A 22,967-nucleotide genomic window follows, 5' to 3' on the forward strand; every position below is an offset into this window, starting at 1 on the left:
GGTACTGTATTAAAAAAGTGGTTTGGCCTTTACACTGACATGGGGGGATCACTCTCAGAGGGGAGAGTTACAGGGAACAGGGAAAGACTAGGACCAGACAACACTGCTTTGGTGAGAGGAATGAAAGGGCACCAGCACAGTGGCTTATGGAAAATAAAATGTCTGCCATCCTCACCAGGAGGAAGAGGGATCCACATCCCTTATATAAAGCAGAGCTTACAAAGGCAGAGAATGTATTAGGCTGCTGTATTAACCCATTTATTCCCCAATGGCTGTGTTTACACTCAAATCCTGAAGTGCTTACTCAGGCAAAACTCCCAGTTGACCTAGTCCTGAAGGCTTTAATCAGGAAGTATGCCCAGTGACTTCAATGGGAGCTTTGTCTCAATAACTATTCAGGATATGGCCCATAGGGATCCTGAAACTAGAACTAATTGAATTTTTTGCACGACATGCCTTTTCACTTGAAAAGAACCCTTTTTATCCAAAAACAATTCTTCACAAAATGCGTCAGCCATTTTTCTTTATTATTGGAAATTTTCTGTCATATTTTACCAGAATGTTCATGGACCTTTTACTTTGTACAGTAAAAAAAAAAAAAAAAAAAAAAAACAAACCCAAAACAAAAAAAAACATCAACAACAACAAAGAGAAAAACCAAACAAAAAACCCTCTGAAAAAAACACAAATCCTTATGGAGATTTTTACTCTTTCGCTAAGAAAAAAAATTGACAAGCAAGTAGTTTTGAAATCATGCTGGTGAAAACTATGGAAAATATCTAGGGAATGTCAAAAGAAAAAGGAATGTCCTTTTTTTAAAGCAAAGAAAATGGGCTTATAAATATTTTGTTGTTGCTATTGTTATAAACTCATTCCTTGCATTTTTATTTCTTCCATTAAAAACTACGATATACTGTCAGTGAATGCACAAGTTTGCATATACAGTTATCTTAAATCACCACAGCCAATTTTTAAACTCATTTTGGAGCCTCTAAAAAGCAAACAAATGTCAGCCCTGACCTGTGAAGTCTTCCATACACTTAAGCATATGAGCTATGGGGAGTCCTTCAAGTCGCACAAAATTCAACAAATGTTTTAGAACAGGCTGACATTCAGTACAGAAGACAGATGTGGAAAGAAACACTATAAAGAAATTTTTGAGGTAAACATCCACAAATCTGTGAGAAGATGTACAAACCCATCACAACTGTGACAAAATTCTCCTGGAACTTCTTAGAAAGTGGGGTTTGTGCCTTTATTTTCTAGTCTGAAAATAGACTGCTTTTCCAAAAATGTATTTTAGGGTCTGGAGTCCAATCCAAGAGAGTTTTAAAATACATTTTGAACCTATGTTTTCAAATGAGAACATCTATTGAATTTCATGGGGGAAAAACCCACTTTGCAAGGTGCAAATCTGCTGTAAATAAACCAAAGCGACGTTTTCCAGAAATCCTTCATGAGCTTTGCACGCCACGTGTCTCATCCAAACTTGGCACATATCAGATGGCTGGTCAACAGTGACCCATGAGAATACACACAAGACCCTCACACATCAGCTGCATTACAACTTGTTCATTACCACGCACAGCATCCCACATTGATCATGAATATATATCATTAGAAAACAGGCTGTACACTGATGAGAAGGAGTTTGGAAATTGTCCTGCTTGCAATTCACATGAGGAGTGCATTTCTGATAGATTTTTAGACTGTTGACTTAATGCGGTTAAAAGATAAACAAGTATTTTACTGGAACTTGCACCTACATCTCTATCCCTGCAAAAATATTTAGAGAAAAGCCCTACATACTGATTTTGATTTTGCTACAAAGCCAAAGGCTTGATGAGGTTTGCTGAGTGATCCCCTCTGAATTTGAATCGAGGTTTTGAAGAAGCTTGAGTCAGGCATTTGTTCTGAAACGACATGAACTGGCACTTCTCAGTGTTTTCAGATGAGCTTCACGTAAAGCTGGATCTTTGCAGGGCTACAATTCAAACAAAAATTCAGAGACACTAGTAGATTAGAGATGATCCTTTCCCATATCTCCCTTGTGAAGCTAAATCACTGGGAACAATCAGTTGAGCAGCTTCTAAATTCCCCTTCACACCCACCCAATTAAACTTTTATCATATGGGTTGATCCCATGATATAAAACACAAGTGTGTCTTAATGCAATTTGAAGTCGCAGGCAGCCTTCTGGGAGAAGGGCAGATGCCTGATGTACCTTAAGCTGATGTATTGGATGCTGTTTTTCCCTGCTTTATGCCATTAGTACACTTGTTCACCATCTCCCCTACCACATTGCCATCAGGGAGATCTAAGCTTGGCAGCAGGCTGGGATCCCTGCCTCTAAGCTGAAAGAGGTTGAGCTATTTGCAGAAATAATGCTTTCCAGACGTACTAAACAGCACTCATCTTTCCAGATGGAGGGGCATTAGTGTTGCTTCCAGCCATCTCTTCACCTTCTGGTGTACTTGCCACTCCTCCCGTATGCACCACGAGCCTTATGCTTCAGATACCTCTCTTGCATGCTGAGAAACTCTGCGATCTGCCTGCACCTTGCAGCCCTGGGAGCCAGCTGGAGGAGGGATATAGCCCATCCCATTTTAGCAGGGGGACTCCTATTAGATGGGAAATGGGGGGCTCCAAAAGGAGCCAAACATTCACAGACCCTTTTTCCCTCCCACAGTCTGTATTTCTACTTAAAGGATTCAAAAAGGAGAGGAGCTGGCAGGTAGAGGGTCTGCTGAAGATAAGCGCTGATGGCAGCCAAGATAAAGGGGGAGAGAGAGAAAGTCAGTGATGAAGAGGTAACGGCCCCCTTGCTAAACTGAAGCTTTTAATGGTCCCACAAGACCTGCAGACTGTCTGGTCCAATGACTAAGGGCTAAGAGCCAAGCCTTGAACATGCAGATCTTGGATCTGTGGCACACCAGGCTACATCAACCCTGACGAGGTCATCTGGATCACATGAATGCTCAAGTCAAACAACTGAAAAAAATTTATTTTTTCTTTCTTTTTTTTTTCTTTTTTTGTTCTTCATGTGAATCCCCAGTGGAAGAAATCCACCGAACAAGCATGTTGATTTTGGCAAAGGCACACACAGCCACTCTGTTCTAAAGATGAGCTGACACGTGCAGATTCACAGATTAGCCATTTCTAAAGGTTAATTAAATATTGCCATTGTTTTCCAAGCTATTAATGTATGTTATTCTATTTTTCTCTGTTAAAGAACATCTGGGTTTTGGAGTTAAAAAATATGCAACCCTCCGTCCCCCTTCGGAAAAGGTCTTAAAAAACACACACAGAGTGTCTCCTTTAAAAATATGGCATGACCATCTTCGGAGTCACATTACAAAGCTGAGGAAAAAATTCTTTGAAAAAATATTAGGAAAAATGTTCTTCCATAGATCAAAACGTTTGCTCTTCATTCTCATCTGCCGAGCGCGTCTCGGAACTAGCTCACACACAGTAAATGAGCTGTAGGAGAGGCTCCTGGTATTAGTCAGCCCTTCGTTATTTGCTGAAGTTACTGAAAGTGATTACATTCAGATATGTTCCTGCTCCATCCTTTGGTGCCAGGATGTATGACAGCCAGTTTTGTTTACAGTGCTGGCGCTGCCGGGTAGATGAAGTGGATCTGTACAGCTTTCCTTATCCCTGTCCTGTGTCCCTCCTTGGCAGTTTAGACTCAGCTTATGAACAGATTTGAGGTGAAATAAAGAATGAGTAGGATTAAGAGAATGGAGGTGTAGAAACCCTGATTTGGTAGAGGTTTCTTGGCAGGGATGTAAATGACTACAAAAGATTCAAGGCAGTCCTAGCCCTAGCAATCAGGCTTGGCACCAAGAGCAAAGGAAAGCTAGGCTTTGCTTGCAGCTTTACTCCGCTGTTCCTGTGATACCTGAGAGAAACCAGCTTCATTCCTTGCACCAAACCTCCTTCATTACATCTCCGAGCTCAGGTGTTAGGCAGTCTGAAAACCCAAAGTGATAACGTTTGTCTCCTCTTGGCACAGATAATAACAACTGCTTAAGATGCACAGAAAAAAAGGAATCTAATTCAGTATCTCCTATGCCTCCATTTACCTCTCTGTCAAGCAGTGACAGTCATATCCAGGTAGCTCTCAGGTGTGTCAGAAATTTTAAGTTATTAATGCCAAAAAAGCCCTTGGAAATTCTTAGCTGTAAGGAACACAGGAACATAAAATATTGTTCTGAGAATGTGATTTTGCGTATTTGATGGCTATTCCTCGTCAGCCAGACTTCGAGCTTCAACTTCATGCCATCTGTGCTAATCAAAGTCCCATGCAAATCCTAAAGAAGATAATCACCATCCCTGATGCTGATTCTGGCCCCAGCCACGGCTAGGTCCCAGTCATCAGCTAGTGTATAATTTTGCCAACTTAGTGGCAATGAATGAACTAAACCTGCTGATGATACAAGGCACAGACCAGTGGTGGTCTAACTCATGTCCTTCTGCATGACCTTACCATCTCTGCAGCCAAGCTGTAGTAGTAACTGATCCCTTTCTCACCTCGTTTCTAGGATGGCAAGCTGTGGTGGATCGCTTCCGCTACTTAACTGATCATACTAGCAGAGGTGAAGGGATCCCTGCGTTGCCTCCTGCATCCTTCTATAAGGCATCGGGGCCAGAAAAGCAAGGGCATAGCACTGATGGTAGTAGGTAAGTCTGACTTGGAGCAAGACCAACCAGCTTCTCCAGTGTGCCTACCATACCCTATGCTGCCATGAAATCAGCTATCTGTACTCTATACCACCATGTGCCATTGGTTTCCCCAACTTACTGCCCAGTGCCATTGCACTCAGCCCTTCCTGATCCTGCTGGGATCACAACAGGCAGATGAAATAAGGATGACTCTGTTATTTATTTCTGTCATGTTCTGCTTGGAAGGTTTGATGATTCCTCCTAACAGGCATTTTACTTGTTGACAAAAAGTTATCCATATTGCAGTGCTTGTTCTGACCTGCAAGTTAGCAAACAATAAATCTTAATTACACTTAAATGCCAGAAATCTGCAAAGAATGAGGCAGCATTAGTCAGCTGTGAATTGGTCCTGACTCCTGCCTCTGCTTTGGCTGGAGATCAGCTGCAGGAATACATAAATTAGTTTTTGATTTGTTTGTGCCAGTACAGTCAGTTGTAGCTGTTCCTTAAGAGCATTTCCAGTATTAGTGGGCTTACTGGCATTCATCCTATTAGCATCTCAGATGCAGGTGGCATCTGGAAAGTTTTATTTTAAAAGACTTTTAGTATTGTACTTAGGTTAATAAGAAAGTGTTATTTTTAAATATCTCGGCAGTTTTCCAGAGTGCAGCTCAGTCTCATGACATCTGCTCAGTGGATACTTGTTACCTTTGGGTTTATTGAAAGAAACCCTCTGAATAACCTTTTTGTTAGCAATCTGCTTTATAGGCCCTGCAACGGAATAGCGGTGGAGTGCAAATGGAGTCGCTAGCAGAGGGGATTTTCTATGCTGTAACAAGCTCTTTGGTATTCTGGCACTTATATATCATAACGTTCAATAAAATCATCCAGGCCTCCTCATTTCCCTCTTTGTGAGATTCTGCCATCTTTATTCAAGAACCGGAGCTCAGCTGACAGCCCAGCTCAGCTCAGCGAATGCGGTCCCATTCCCACTTCAGAAACAGGGGTCTGGGGAAGATTTCACTGCTGCGGTATAGGCGGCTCTATCATGCACTGTTTTAAACACTGCAATGAGGTCAATCTTAAGCAACTGCTCCTACTGTTTGGGAGTGTTGACAAATTACACTGGCTGAGTAATGGCTCATTCACAATAAATGAAAGGAATCACCAATTCCATTTCCAAATTTCACCCATTCCAATATTTAGCATTCAACGGGAAAATGATTCAATGGAAATCCTGTTGGTGAACAAAAGGATTTCATTTATACGGAGCAAAGTAAGTCCCGTTGCCAGAAAGAAAAACATACCCTTCATGAAATTCACCTTTATTAATAGCTGACAGAGCATAGCTGGTAAACCAAACTAGCTATTCAGCAACTGCCATAAATTAAACCAAAGCAGAAACTGTTTTTACAAAAGGATCAGCTGGAGCTCAGGCTCCTGTTTGGTGACATCATTCTCAATGCACTAAGCCAAATTTTGCAGACTAAAGAGCAAGAAAGCTGCAAACATAAACCAAAGTGAAGGAACTGAAATGGTCTTTTCCTGTGAAACAACAGCATAAGAACTGAGTATCACTCGGAAGACTTAGTCAGGGCCGAAACGTGGGTCGATTCTGGTGTGGCTCCACGGAAATCAAAACAGCAAAAGTGCAAACAGAGGCTGAGCTGATTCACAATCCCTAAGTGTTTTACAACTTAGTGTAGTTTCTATTCCAGAGTAAGGCCTAGATCTCTTTAAATATAGCTGAGTAAAAAGACAGAAATAACATTCTCAGAAGCTGTTGCAGGTCTTCTGTAAGTACTAGGAAAAGGCAGTCATTCTAGTTGATGGCTAAGCTGGAAACTCCAGATTTGTGAGAGTATTCCTAGCAAACAAACTTCAGAAATCAGATACAATCTTAGTAGGCTCCTAAAGGTGCACCACCTTTGCCAAAATACCAGAATAACACAGGAGTCACTGAAATGTCGGACAGAGCACCAAAATAACTAGATTCTGCTTCAGCTTCAGTCAAAGAACATGGACTGAAGTCATAAATGTTTGGGAGTGGTAATCAGTAGTTTTCTGGCCAAACCTCAGATTTAGGTTCATTTCTAAAGTGGACAAAGAAAGTTGAGTTAGTCTTGGAAGAAAGAATGTCACCAGTCAGCTGACACCAGTGTGATGCTGTTGGTTTTTTACAGGGGTCTTTTCTTCTGGTGTCGAACCTGACTTTAGGAATAGTTCACATGATAGATTTTAGAGAAAAAAATTAGAAGAGAGTGTTGAGATCAGCCTTGTGGTTTAGATGATAGCTGCTAGAAAGATGGACTTCAAAATGAGGTAATATACAAGTGATATAAGAAATATTCCAAGAGATATTTTAGGAGTCTTGGGAACATTAATTCCAGATATGAAGCCAAAGTTTTGTCTCTGGCCGCTGGGCAAGAGCTCTCAGAAAAGACTGAGAATAATTAAATAAGCAGGTGGCATGTGCAAATCTGTTCAAACCAAGATGAACAAAGGCGGCTTGTTTTAAATACAGATAAATGCAAGGTCAGATCAGTCAATTTTGGACTGCCTATAAAGAAAACTTTCTGCACTTGGACAAATATATGTCCTCCTATGTTTTCCTACACTGTGTCAGGATCCCTACAGATGTAGGGATCTGTATCTCTCAGTGCTACTCAGCCAAGCAACAGCAGCGTTGTCAGGTGCAGTGACTCTGGGTCTGGACAGAGTATCTGGCTGCAGGGCTGTGAGATCAGGTCCAGGCAGTCCAGGAGCTGGATCAGAGGCTGATGACCATCTGCACTAAGTCTGTCAGCCAAAACTGTCTTGGCCAGTACAGAGCTGGAGAATGATCATGTCTTTGTCTCTTTTTGATCTTTCAGATTACCCTGGGAATCAGGGGAGCTACTGGAAAGGCATAATACAGGGCTCAGCAAGACAAAAACAATCCAATAACAATCCTGGATCTGAGCCTTCTTGGAGCACAAGCTCTTATTCTTGCAGGTGAGCAAATCTGTTCTGGAGTCTTCCCACTGTTGCCTCCATATACAAAGTCTGTATTTACTACTTATGGACTGCCTCCTCAGGAAGATGCTGCATTTTTTTCAGGCTCCTGGAGGTGAAGGACCATTTGGATTCCCCAGGTGGATGTCATCCAGGTCTGAGTGTGAAGCCTTTATAGAGACAGTCTTTCTTAATTTACATCTGTCATGACTCTCTGAAGAGTCATCTTGCTGAGGTCTGAGATCAGAATGCTGTTCAGGCCACTTCTGTATCTCCCACCTCCGAGGAATTTGTATGTGATTTCATAACATAGTTCCTGGGCCAAAGTCCTCTGACTACAAAGGTAGTAAAAAAATTAGTGGTAAAATGTTAGTGATGCAGCTGTCATTAAGGTCCTTATCAAGGAGAAGCTTTCCCATGTATTCTGATGTTCAAGCCACCAAGCCAGTTCTGCAACAAGATGTGGCACCAAGAGTTTCCTGTCTATCCAATGTCTTATCTGAGAACAGACTGACTTGGCTCAGAGCTAATGAGGTTGCAGACTAAATCCATAAGGCAAATTCACATATATTAGGCTGACATGAGATCTAATTATGGGGTGTTGGAATCACTTTGATACCCACAGGAACAGAAGCACTTGTAATAAAGGAAATCTGCCAACAGGGAACTAAGATTTTACTGATCAGGAGTTAGTCATTAGCCCCATAGGCTGAGAAAGAATTAGCAACAACTAATGGGATGCATAGAGATGTGCATATTTATATGATCTGAATGCCATGCGTTCTTAGATGGGTAACTGCCACTGCTGGGCATTTTATAAAGATATTCTTGTTTATGAGGGGGCCAAATGGCAGGATTTTGTGCATAAAATTGTTTGATCCAACAGACTGCCTCCAGTCTACTCTGCTTTTTCTGTTTTTTTCTTGCCTCTTGGTCAAGAATTGACAAATCTGAAGCTCAGTACAAACAGCAGATGGGACAATCTCTAGTTTTTGTTTTCATGCCACCAGTAGCCATTGAGGGTGAGGAAACTAAGCAAGAGCCACAAACACACCTACCCTTTTTTCATCCTTGAGCAGCTACACAGAGAAGCAGACAGCCCAGAGCTGCTGCCTTTTTGAAAAATCCACACTTGGGTACAGGCACCTTAAGTCAGATCCAGTCTCATACAGACCTGAAAAGCAACAGCATGCTTACAATTGTTCCTCAAGCCTCCTGGGGGAGGAGAGGTGAGATGAGAGGTGAGAGCAACAAGTTCTAACCTGGTCCAGGAACAGGGGCTGGAGGCAGTTCACAAGGAGACTGACAAGGCAAGGTGGAGAGGGGGAAAGGAAAAAATAGGTGCATTTCCAAATGCAGAGCAGCTTCTGCCAAAAGCAAATCCGTCAGCAAGATCTTCTGAAGGAAATGTGTAGGTACGAACCATTAACCACTCCTGGGAGATAAAGAGTTGACATCACATTTTTACTCTACATAAAAATGTGTTACTATATGCATGACTTTGTAAAGCATGCCCAGGACTCCAGCTTTCTTATTATCCCTCAAGATTATTCCCTCCTTTCTTATGCTCACCCAGTTGTGGGAAAAAAACCCCAAAACGCTCTATTAATGGAAAACCTCTTCACTCCAGTGGAAGCAAGAAACATGCACTGTCCTTGAATTCAGCTACGAGGGACTGAAGAATTCAGGTAATTCACAGCTGTCTCACACCCGTCTAAGTTTCTCTCAGTCTAGGTGTCACAGTGGTTACACCACTCTGACCATCACTCTGGCACCACTTCTGAGCTGTTCTCTGTGAATTAACAGTGGTATTTGATACAGGATCAAACGCTAACGACCTCTACCTGAAGTGTGCCAGTACCATCTAACTCTACCATAAGTATGCTCAAACTTAAGGGCTCTGACCGCAGATCCTGTTGATCTTACCAAGTGATTTTGAGTGCCAGCTTGAGTCCCCACCATATCTTCAGAATACAACACTGTAGGCACATCTCTGGGCATGGCTGGAGTGTACCCTCCAAAGGATGCTGAGATTCAAATGTCAGGTAGGCACTTGGTCTTAGCAGACTGTCCACAAGACAGCTATGGAGATAGCAGGTGGATAGGGCCAATTTTATGGCATCCCATATATCTATTTTTCGCAGTCCTCTGAACCTGCCTAGTCCAAAGGAAGACCATCAGCATTCATCTCAAAGTGTTTAGGTAGCACTTCTCAGTTTATTTTAGCCCCTCATCTGCAAATCTGCTACAGCACACCACTTAAAACACCTTTTCCCTTTGCAGTTTTTTTCCTAGGCTGACCTCGAGATGTGTAGATAGGGGAAATGGTGGCAGAGGAACAACGCTGTACTTATCCGCTTCCTGCTGCTGACAGGCCTGGCTGGGTTTACCTAAGACTTGACCCCTATCTCTCCTACACAGCTGCCCCAGCAGATGCTGTGCCCATCGTGGAGATGTGCGACTTGTCAAGATAAAAGGAATAAGAATCTATCTCAAAGCACTTAGGTATGATTAAATAAAGGAGGCCATTTCCTGTGCTGCTAATCTGGTGCCTTTCAAAATCACTAACTTCACTTTTTTTTAAAGTTACCATCTTTTAATTCTCATGGGTCTCCTCTATAGTTCTCCTCCTCCTTCCTGGGAAGGGGTGATCCACTTCATGATACAACAGTAGCTCACAGGGCTGATTAAACTGAACTCCGTGCAACACAAACAGCAATTTTTCATGTACAAAATGAAAGAATTGAACTGCTCTCTCTTTTGAGTTTTGTCTGGGTCAGGATACCCAATTAACCTGCAGTCTCCTTTACGGGCAGTTACCTGCTCTTCACTTTGAAATCAAGTCAGTCTCCTGTTTTGGGAGCTCTACTGCTCTGAAAGTCTTCCTGTCCTTTAATATGATAGAACAAAGCAGAAGCAGCTACTGTGAAAAAAATGAAAAAACAGACTCATTCAATATGGCCTCTTACTATACGTTTGAGTATTACGGTCTAAAGTTCAATAACGTCTTAACTGCTTGGCCATTGAGAGACAAGATATTTTAGGACTCTAATATTTGATGAGTATGTATGAAGTCAAGTAAGTCTCTAGGTTGTACCTTCCCACTCACAGGAATTCCAGGGTTTAAGCTTTGCAACCTCCGCCCTTTTTTTTTTGGTGCCATTCTTATTCCCAGAAACTCAATCAGGTTACATACCTTGCTGGGCTTTCCGCATTAGTTACCAGATGCTACATACAGTTTCCCATGGAAAGCTCTAATATTTGGTAGTCCTCCCTTTCATTTTTTTTTTTGCTTCCAGGATTTGCGCTGAAGTAGGAAAAAATGCGGAATTTGTATATTTATCAACCGAAGTTGAAGCACGTGAGAGTGAAGCAGTGAGTGTGGCTAAACTGACTCTTACCTGCAGTAACCATACAAAATGGCCATTGAGCGTGTGAGGAAGGACCATGCCTTGGCGGTGAAGCCCAATCTGTTCTAGGTGTAATACAACCCCAAAGCTACAACTGTGGTGCTTGACACTTGAAGTGCAACAGACATCTGACCGCAGCGAATGCATCACGTGCCTTTACTTTGGGCTGCTGATCTGTGGATGTGTCTGTTGAGCAAAGCCATAGGCAAAAAAGGTTTGGATGTATCTGACAAAGCGTCAGATGCAGGGGGCATGTGCTGTGCAGAGCACAACCCCTATCTCCGTCTCAGCCTGGATGGGAATGTGACTGCCACAACTTGTCAGAGCTGCACTCTACCTAGGATCATCAAAATCTACAGAAAGCGATACACAACTGATATTCCTCTGCTGCAAAGTATAGCACAGAACTAAGTTATTTACACACTGAGCCTGACTTTCCCTTATCTTATGCTGTGAACAGTCTTCACATTTGTGCAAAAGGACGACAAACCACCACCAAGTCAGTACGGTAATACAAGGTGTGAGAAAATGGAGAATGAAGTTTCAGGCACACTACATTTTTCTATATGGTTTTATTTTCTATAAATATAAACTTTTAGTAAAAGCTAACGTATGATTTGAGCTGGACATTTTAGAAATTTTGGAAATCAGTAAAACCAGTGTTCTTTACTCTTCCTCAGTCAGACTTTACTCAGTGCGATTTCAAAATACATGCACTGCTTTGGAGCTGACATTTTTGCTCCAACTTTAATTTCACACGTGCCACAGATTGTAAGGCTATGCCATGCCATAAAATGCAATGTATAAGTGGGAATGTCCTGCACTAGCTGCGTGGAGGCTGATTGCTGAATCTCCCAGAAACCTTAGCTTTTCTGCATCCCAGGACTCTTTCAGAGCTTCTCATCATTAGAATTCCCCGGGTTTCCACCTCCTTCCTCAGCAGCCATCTGGCCTGTCCACACTCCAGCTGCAGTCAGACATCCCTCACCACTTACACCTGATCTTTTGACTCTGCGCACCTGAAAAAATTCTCCCTCAATCTATCAAGCAATATAAAATTAGACAATCGGGAAAGCTCTTCCAAAAGCTATGAACAAATTGCCCAGCTTAAAACCGCCACTCCCTTTCCCTGATATGCCAGGCAGTATTAAAATGGAGGGGAAGATTTATTTGAGGAAGAAAATTCAAGTGCATTTCCATACTGCAGTGTATCCTGACGGAATAATGTTTGCAAACATTTGTACTTCTTTGGCAGTTGTTCGTTTGATGCTTGCTGTTGGGATATTTTGATGGACAACTCCATCGTCACCTCCTGCTAGTTAGTGGATCAAAGTTTAACATGCAAAAGAAGGTTTTTTCTGCCTTTCTACTCGGAAGGGCATTGCAGAAAGGGAGAGTAGCACGAAGAGTGCTCACGTGGCAGGCACTGAGTGCTTGCAGACTATCACTGAATAGTGGTGGGACGTGGGACCAGGAGAAAGAAGCTGCTATGCTTTGAGCCTTCCTTGTCCCAAAGCTGAAGGACATCCACTTTATAACATAGACCTTTTTTTTTTCACTCCTATTTTCTCCTTCTTTATTTTCCATATCAAAAGGCAATGCTGGATTATTTTCAGTATTTTGTCTGCAAAACATTTGAGAAAAAACCCTGCAAACCTTTTTTTTTTTTCACACAAGCCTTTTCAAACTCTTCCAGACAGCAGTCTTTGCTAATTTTTACCTTAGCTAGGTTAGAACGAGCTGTTCTATATCAGCAAGAAATCTGTTGCAGGACAGACGCCAGCATGATTACAAGAGATGGGTAAACCTCAAAAGGCCTGAGATCTGGTTTGGTTTCCATGAAGCCGAACCTCTGGGGAACATTGCTTCCTGTTGGGGTGTCTGGTTTTGGAAAAAACAAGAACAGGGAGTATTGTTTTTAATGTTATTTTCTGCTCCTGGTTTTACGCCAAATTTGAGAATACAGAGGTGCTCAATTACTTTAATGAACAAATACAAGAGTTTCACAACCTGGAAATAGATTTGCTTGTGGTTTGTTTCCCATACTCAATTTTTATTTTATCATTGAATACGGTGGCCTACCTCTAGACTTCTGTTTCATGGTAGACCTAGCAGAGCTGGCCAAATCAAGAGAATCTGACTCCTTATACTACTTTTGTCACTGCCCCAGCAACTGCAGAAACACACTTTCTGTTAATATTTTTTTGTATTTCTCATCAAATGCCAGAGTCTGTTCTTAATACCTGTGAGACTGCCATTGACTTCCATGGAGCAATTCCAGATTTACATTGATCATCATTAAGTGTTGTTTTATCACCAGGCTCATAGCAATAACTTCATTAAAATTAGTTTTGCTGATGTTCCTCCTCATTTTTTTTTCCAGTCAAGTAAAACAAATCTTAAAGGAGATTTCTTCACTGGTCAGCTTGGAGAGCCTGCACACTGCCTCTCAGATCTTTCCCCTCTCCTCCTTCCCGTGCCCGGTCTCCCCTCACCGGTCCCCTCTCACACACACTGTTTTATAGTAACGGGGTCAGTAGAAAACATAGAGTTCAGCACTATAGAAGTGGAAACAGAAAGCAGCCATGGGCAATTAACCAGGGCTGTGACTGCTTATGTTTGGTTCCTGCTTCCATTTCTGTTTCCATGGAAATGGACATCAGATCATTGGAAATAAAGTAAATTTTCTACTTCTCCTCACCTTCCTATCAGCCGGGCTATACAATCCAAATAAATCTAAACTTATCTAATTAAATGTGAATTTAGAAATCTTTTCATTTCATTGAAATAAATTGACAAAAGCAACATTGCTTTTGAAGTACTCAGATGCTATTGGCTGTCCTTTGGGAAAGGAGTAGGTAAGTTTGCCCACCCCTTTTTGCTTTGTAAGGTATGGAAACGTGCAAACATCCATCCTGCCCCTTGCTCTGTGCTCCTGCCTGCCCATTAATATTGTTGTGCTGAACAGTACTCATCACTTGCCCATTAGGGGTCATTTAAGCATAAATGACCCCCCCTTACAGAGCCTGTGTGGGTTAAAGACCTCTTCTTTGTCTGGCTGCTAAAGCTTTGAGGTTCATTTGTATTGCAGAGCAGCTGCATAAAAAAAGGTTCAAGCCCACCTTTAAAGGTCATATGGTCTCAGAGGAGGAGCTTTGACCTAGAAGGGTTTCCCAGGTGAAAAGCTCAGGGTTTGGGAACAAAGAAAAAAAGTGGGTTTTAAGCTTTCACATTCCTGTGAAAGACTGAGAAAGATAAGACTTATGTGTCTTTTGTAAACAAACATATTAGAGACTGAACACTTGATTTCTCCTCTAGACATGAAGCCGATTTGCAAAACTGCCAGACCTCTAAAGGGGTAATAAAAATTTTCAGTTTGGCTTATGACACAACAGATCAGACAGACAAAATCTCAAGGACTAGCTTTAACAAAAACGTCCTGTGTCATGCGTCAATATTCTTCCAGTTGTAGCAATTGCCTTAACTGGCCAGCGGATGAAGGCACAACTTGAAACAACCTGCTAGTCTACCAATGTGTATTACCCACAGGATGATGCTTCATACTTTTTTCTCAAAGCAGCCCTCTAATTCTTTTAAACCCAATGAACTAATAAAAACTTGCCAGCAAAATAGCACCAAATAGTATCTCTGCTTGAATTGGCATCGCACTTTGCAATTTGCAGTGATTGAAAGCATAAATATCATTACTGTATTAATGCAAACTCAATGCCAATAAATGGCTTGTTTTCTGACAGGGTCCATTTTAGAGCAGAAATTGTGGAAAGCGCAACCTGGCTTTTGCAGCGTGAACCGAAGTGTTAATTTCTGGAGTCCACTAACAAGAACAGTTAGAAAGAAAGCAATCAAAGTGGATCTATATAGGATGGTAGATTTAAACCGTTTAATTACTGTAGCTGTAGCTGGTTATTGCTAATGCATAGATCACAGAAGCTTCACTCGTGTAGAAATCAGTCATGCGTGGGAGATCAGGAATTACAGATACTTCACCAAAGTGAGGGATTTGCTCTGGTCCTTTAAAGAGATTTCCTCCAGTGACAAAAGCCTCGTGCCTGATACTAATGCACAGTATGTAACAAATTTAGTTTGAAGAAAAGTAGCCTATAACCTAATCATAGTCAGTCCTAAAATATACTTCTTGAAATGACTCGTATCAAATCGTTCAGTCATGACGTAGATCTTTTTTTTTTTAAGTTAAATCTGTCTCTGTCAAAGATGCTAGCATGTCTTGAGGAAGTGGAGAAAGCTAGATGGTGGGTAACTACATGCTATCAATGGTAAAAGGTCTGATTTTCCCTCTCTAACCAAAAGGCAAGCTTCAAACTCCTTTTTTCTGCTATAATCCCAATCATTATGGTCACTATTACAAGCACGAACAGAATCTCCAAGACAAATCTATCTGTATGAGCTTCCTTCCCTGAAAGGCAATTGCACGTGCATTTAAAACTTAAAACAAACACATAGGCCATTAAAACTGGCATGATCACCCACAAATGAATGTGGATCAGGATCTAACTTCACAGCACTGGAGCCACTCACAAAGTACTGGGAAATGAGAGCATTACAGAGCGAATGGAGAAGCTTATTAAGTATTATTTGGGTTTGCACAGAAATACATGCAAAGGGCAGGGAGCAAGATGCAAAATATTTAAGATGCACAGCAAAAGAAATAAAATAGCTGGAACTGTGGGTTGAGGTCTAGTCTACAGTAGTGGGGTTGCACTGACAAGACTTCCTAAGGGTGATCTAATATATGTTGATAAATAAGTAGGTACAGGCTGTATTCATTCAACAATTCTAATAAAGCTATGCAAGGCAAATCATACTTTTCTGAGAAAACTGCATCTATACTTTAGCTTTTATTTCAATATTTTAAAGAAAGAATCATACCCTTAATTGCTGTTATGATCAAGCCCCTAGTTTAGATCTTCTCTAATTGTCATTTTGTAGAATATATCCCCAGAGACCCTTCTGCTGTGTATATTGGTTTTGTTCATATCTTAGGAGACTTTTTTCAAGTAATAAGAAAGATTTAAAGTGGATGTCTCTTAAAGGATAATAAATACCTGGAGAAGAATGAGGAAATACATTAAAGCTGAATCACTGCTGTGTCACACCAATTTTCCCCTCTTACTCTCGAGATTCCACTGAAATCAATGAAGTTACAGTTACTTAAAGCTGTAGGATTATACGAGCGAACCAGGTACATTGCGTTGCAATAAATGACTAGAACTTGCTGGCAGACTTGCTCAGAATCAAATATGTCCCCTTAAATTTCACACTATTTTTGCAATCTTGTAGCAGCAAAGCAAAACAAGAAGTTCACTGTACAGTCAGAACAAAATCTTTCTTCTCTGGTCTAAGTATTTAGCCAATACAGTATCACAGAAACATAGATTTCTGTTCCCAGCCTAAGAATCCTCCTGATAGTTTCATCCAGAACCAAAGACCCAACACAATCTCTTCTTTTATGGCTAAGAAAATGCTAGGAGAATCGTTATCCCTGGGAAAGATTTCTCTGATAGACGAGGAAGGACTGTTCATTAGTGTCATGAATGATGCTGCCTCTTTTCTATGCAACTTGCATTCACTGATGCTGGCACTGTCAGAGTCTCCAACTGTGTGCACAATTCAGTTCATCGAACAAGGCGGCATCCTTTCCAGATACACTCAACGTGCGGTATTATGGTTGGGAAATTCATTCCACAGAAGAGAAACACGAATTATTTCAATTCTCAAAATAAATAAAAAAAAAAAAAGGCACAGTCTGTGCCTTCTTTTTCCATGCTATTAGAGAGATTATCAGGAAAAAATAAACACAGCAGTTGTTCGGGGTCCCACACAAACAAAACAAGGACTGCAGGCCACTCCATACACAGTGCTGAGCCATTGCTCTGTTTACTTGTAAGATGTAAAAATAACACATTTTTCAATTCTTTTTTTTAATAATTATTCAGTGCTGACAGAGCAAAATTTTAAACAGGAAAAAAGCCCCAAATGTTTGCAGTTTTAAGTACGCTCTGTTCTCAGCTCCTCCATCTCAGCCATTTCCTTTCGGTTTATTTAGCATGGCGGCGACACGTCAATTTGTCTGCAGGGAATGGCTGCCTCTTACCTGCAGAGCTCAAGGTGCATGAACAAATTACATGTGGTCCCTAAGCAGCAAGGACCAGATCCAAAAATCTGAGCTACAGCACGTGTCTATGTATGTGCCTTGGTGCTTGCCATACGAGAGAGCCTGGAGCTAGCGGCAGGGGAGCAGATACATCTACTACGAGAAGCAGAGCACCCTGCGGAGATAATAGCTCATGTCCCAGGAGCTGGGTAGGTGCTTTACATCAGTAAAGCTGACACAGGGCAAAAAGCCCAGTTTTCTCCCTAGGGCTGAGCTGGTACTACTCCGGCACAGTGCTGGGGGCAGCCCTGCTCCGGCTGGGCAGGGATCAGCTGAGCGGGTGCAGCTGTGCAGGACAGGCAGGGTTTGGGGATGCACTGATTCCTGCACTCCCTTCACCCTCCCCTCATCCAGCAGACAGGGGAAATGCACAGCTGGGGTACAGGCTTTTTAAGATCACAGCATTTGGCCCTGATCCGCATAGCTCCGAACCTGTGCTTCAAAAGCAGCAGACCAAGCAAGGAGCCATTACAGCCTACCTCCAGGAGAACCCTGAGGATGGGTGATAGGAGTGCAATTAAAATCCCTCTTCTCTCCAGAGCTTAGTTATTTTCCAGTGTGCATTTTCCTGCTTTGGATGCCTCTTTCAGAAAGATTCCTCTTTCCTGCAGAACTGAGCAGGGTCACACAGGGTGGTCAGAAAAAGAACCCATGTCACTGAAATCCTCCATCTTTTGTAACAGTTGAATAGTCCCACCCAAAGTACTCTGTCCCCTTTTCTGCCAGAGGAGATTTGCTTCTCTGTGCAGAGAGCTCTCAGTCACCCTGTTGATGAGGCATTTGAGGTGGAAAGACCACCCTTCCCTTCTCTTTACAAAGCAGTCATGCTTTATAAGAAATAGATACATATTTTTTGGATAAGAAAAATGAAACATGATAAGAAAGAAGAAACATTTGTCCTTATGGTCAAAGAAGGACCAGATCTGGCAGAGCACAGCAGGCGGATTCGAAGTGTCCTCGTGAGACTGAGCCCTGCAACAAGATAAGTGGATGAACGCACTGTTCATGGTTTCTAATACGACTTAAATGTCAGATAAGTACCCTGCTGCACAGCCTGGTCAAGGCAGAAGCACTGGTTAGGCATGCTCCGAAAGAGCTTTAGATGCCTCAGGAACTTTAATAGCAAAGACTGAAGAACCTGCACAATCTAAGTGCCTGTAAGACCAGACGGGAGCTGAACATGGGTTTCAGGGAGCTTTACACTCAGATCCCTAATTTCCTTCCAGTACATTTAACATGCCTAATTTCCCTCTTTCATCTGCAGCTACGTTTGGGATGCAGAGCTCACAAGGAGCCACCATCCCCAACCTTTTCTCACAGGAAGTCCTACAGAAATGAGGAGGAATGTCTGATAAACCACTAGTGAATCACCCGATAAGGACTTCTTTGGGCCCTTTGAGATAACTGACAGCTTTAAAAAACAAACAAACAATCCAATGAAGATGCAAATAATCCATGCTACAAAAGGAGTAGACTGGAATGCGGAGCATTCATTTTTCCATTATCAGCCATCAAGGTAAAGGGAAGGAAGTGAATAAATTATGTGCCCGAAATATTTGTATGGAAACCTTTTCAAGCTAGATATAAAAAGCAATTATTTATTACTTCGGGAAATACTCTAGCATCAGGCAATGACCCCAGGTTGGTGTCAATGCTTACCCAACAGGATTACCGTTCAGAAAGCTTTATGGTTACCACATAATGTTTAATCAGTGCATTAAAAATAAATTAAAGATTTGCTAATTGTAATGTAATTAGCTTAATTTAATTACATTGCTCAGTGACTGAGAATTTTATTGTTATTGTGAGATCTTTTCTCATTTGGGGCCTGAAGTTAAGTGGCGCAGTATTGACAACCGTTTACTCCCTTAATATTCAGCTTCAGGAGTGGGCTGAAATTTTTACCTGAATCTTGCAATTTATCACAATCAGTATCATCACAAATTACAGAAAGCATCCAGTAACATGATAACTTCTAAATGAAGTGTCTGTAACCAGGGCAGTAGCAGCCTCGGCTGTTAATTTGTCATATTTCATAGCCAGCCTGACACCCTGTCCAATTTGCTTGTAAGCTTTATCACAAAGACAGCTATGTGAGCTGCCTCTGACTATCAGCAGGATGGAGGAGATGGACAGAAATTCAGCGGGGGCAGCTTGGCTCTTCAGGTTCCCTGGCTTTGCATACAATCCAGCTGCAAAATAAATGGGCCCATGTCTTGGTGATGTTTGTTTTCTCCATTAAAATCCCTCCCTTCTTCTCTCCTCTCCCCACTTCCTCATTAAGACAACCAAATTTTTTTCTTTAAGACTCCCTGCTGACCATAATCTGATGGTCAACATAATTTATTAGCAGTTACGGGAGTTAAAAGAAATAAGAGGGATAACAGTACTCAGGGAGAATCTTCACCTATCTTACACAGGCGCTCAATTTCAATCCAAAGCATGTTATCCTCTCAAATGACCTGCAAGTTTTTCCTTTTGCGCAGAAGTTATGCAGCGCTGTAAAAATGGCCCTGAATATCCCTTCAGGAAATTGGTCTCTCTTCTCCTGTTATCTTCCAGATGCTCTGAGGCCCTCAATCAATCTGCATTGATTTAAGCAACATCATTCAATATATATTATCAATCTGATCTGAGGGGAATTGTGTGAAGAGTAGGTCTTCCTTTCTGCTCCCGACATGCCAAGCACAACAGCACAAGATGCTACAGACCCATAAAATGGTTTCTAAAAGACCAACAGGTGTTAAAAGATGCCTGGACTTACAAAATGCAGGAAACTGCCATTTTATTCTGTCTAACACATTAAAATCAGGTTGGCCAACTTGGAGTGTAGACAGAGCAAATGTCTGCTTGGATGGATTTTGTTGATAGTATGGGAACGTTTTTTAAATGCCCAGTCTGCGTGCATGCAGCACCAACAACTTCCTACAATATCGAGGTACAACCAACTCATACCAGCCGGACACCCTTGGGTTTTTCTGGAAAATTAAAATAAGCCTCTCCATGAGGCAGGAGGTGTTGTGCTTCCTTCTGTTACCTGCTCCAGCAGGTGAGCCCAAACACCTGCCCTTCTCCTCCTGTTGATGGCTGCCCAGCCGTGGCTGTTGGGCTGTGGGCTCCACCAGAAGACATAGCAGGCAGGTTATGCAGCGCTCAACTCTGCAGCCTTTAAATGGTTTTGCAGATCTGTCCCTTATTAGACCAGCAACCAAGAGAGCAACCAGAGGGGCATTGGCAGAGAGCATTCCAGTCTTTACAGCTGAGCCTCCAGAGGGGCTGTAAAACCTCAGATGCTGTTGGGGAGTCACGAGAAAACAGAGAGCTTGTGGTGTCCGCTGTTAATAAGAGGAACTTGAGAATGCGGACTGTCCAAGCACACTGAGCCTAAAGGAGAAGGAAGAATGAGAGGACAGAGAAGAATGAAATAAGATAGGAACTGGTCAAGAAAAGCCACAACTGTAGAAATGGCAGAAAGAAAGAAAACAAAAATTTAGACAAATTTTCAAGTTTGAAGGAGCTTATTCGAGCCAAATGACCATATGTCAGTCTCCTGAGGTTGTGCCTATCATGTCGAACTCCAGGCCCACTGATTCTGTAGGATGCAGTCTTCAGCACATGGCTACCACTGTGAGTGAGTCATTTGGTACAGTTCCTGTGGCAAGAATCCCAAATGTGTCAGGCCTGGACTAAAAAGCAAGATGGAGAATGAATACACCTGAAGGCACATTTGGCACTTTAATTCTGAGCAGATATCACTTCTAATTATAGCCAGCCTTATGCCAGCTTACTACCGTTCAAGCATTTGTGGGTTTGCGCACTGAGTGCCAGATTTAATCCATTCAAGGTAAAGCGCAAGAGAACCAATTGCATTTTGCATGCCTTCTACCTGAATGATTTGCTTTGTTGTTCCCAATTTGCAGTTTGACTGGAAGATTTGCACCCCTCTGGTTAGTTCTGGTTGGCTTCTCTGCAGCCACAGGGGCATATTTTTCAGCTGAATGAAGCCCAGCTGGCAGGCTCAATTTGCCCCACCAATGAGTCATATCTTTCTCTCTCTAATTTCACCTGCATGAGAGAATTGCAGGTTCCTCTCATAATTCCTCGAGTTCAAAATCGTTCCTGCAAAAAGGAGGCTTATGCCCACCCGAGCACATGGAGCCATAACCCTGCTTGCCTGGAAGACAGCGACAGAACACAAGAGAAAGCCACCAGTGAACATCACTTAAATAGTAAGTTTATTTAAGAGAAGCCTTTCCCAGTCTGATCCTGTATCAGATTTTGATCTTATATGGTGCCTAGTGCTCCACAAGGACCAGTGCTCAGCATCCCACAAGGACATATTTTTTTCCAGTATGATGTAGGGCTTGGAGCGGAGGAAAGGTTTAATACAATCATGCATCAATTTTCTCTCCGAGCAGCATTGTGAAACACAGAACAGAAGGAGGATTGCCTCTTCACCCCATAGATCCACTTAAGCTTGGATTATGAGCCATATTCACCCAATTTTTGCTAGGAGCTTAAGGTAGCACCATGTTGCCATTGGGCTGCAGGATGCTGGGAAGCTGAGGCAGGATTCGAGAGGCTCCAAACTTCCACGAGTGAAATGGCCGCGTTCTTCAAGGTGCGGGGCTGGAACAGCGTAGGTCTGTGTTCAGCCACGCTCTAGGTCTATGTATGGAAACAGATGAAGTGTACACAGCACAGGCAGAAAGGGTTTGTTTTAATAACTAGTCTCATGCTAGTAGCTTTCAGAGCATGTGTTTTTCAGCAGCTCTGCCACATTGAGTTGACAAAGAAATAAAAGGGAACACTTCCCCCCACACAAATCTCTATTGATCCGAATATGGATCTTGTTTCAAGATAGAGAACAACTAGCACTGATGCTGTCAAACAGAGCCTTCTGGAATTATTTCAGAAGCTCCATTTTCCACCCTTATTCCTCTTTCCCTTCCTGCTACTACAGAGAGAGAGGGAGGGAGGGAGGAGAGAAAAAGAAAAGAAAGGAAAAAGAAGGGAAGAGAAGAGAAAAAGAAGAAAAAGAAGGAGAAAGGAAAAGAGAAAGAGAAAGAAAAAGAGAAAGAAAAAGAGAAAGAAAAAGAAAAAGAGAAAGAAAAAGAGAAAGAGAAAGAAAAAGAGAAAGAGAAAGAAAAAGAGAAAGAAGAGAGCCAGCATGGCCTCTGGCAGGCTGCATGAAACCTCTGCACATGTCACCTGCTCCCAGCACTGGCCTTCCCGTACCCATCCCTGATGAGCTGGCTCAGTTGTGCAAGGTAGCTCCTAATTACCTCTCTCCTGGTTTCTCTCTTTCCCCCCTGAGGACGGCCTTTCCAAGAACTAACACATACGCGCACACACCTGGCACTGTGAGATAGGGAGCCTCACCATGGATACCGGCCCCCCATTCCCAGTCCGACCCGTGCTCCTGGGATTCGAGCAACTATCTCCAGGATGCTGCGAACTCCAGATGTGCCTTACCTAGCGCCTGGAGACACCGCGTGCGAACACTGCTTACAACTGTTATTCTGCACTCACACACACACACACGCACACACGCACACACACACACACGTTCTGGCTGTGCATATCAAGCTTTGAGAAATGAAATAAAGCAAAATGGGAATCTTAATCTTCCCTTTAATATGCTACCCCATGCCAGATAAGAGCAGCTGTGCTTGCACAATGTGTGTCCAACTGGACATGAT

The sequence above is a fragment of the Platalea leucorodia genome (genome assembly GCF_965183815.1).
Source record: "Platalea leucorodia genome assembly, chromosome: 1".
In the NCBI taxonomy this organism is placed as follows: Eukaryota; Metazoa; Chordata; class Aves; order Pelecaniformes; family Threskiornithidae; genus Platalea; species Platalea leucorodia.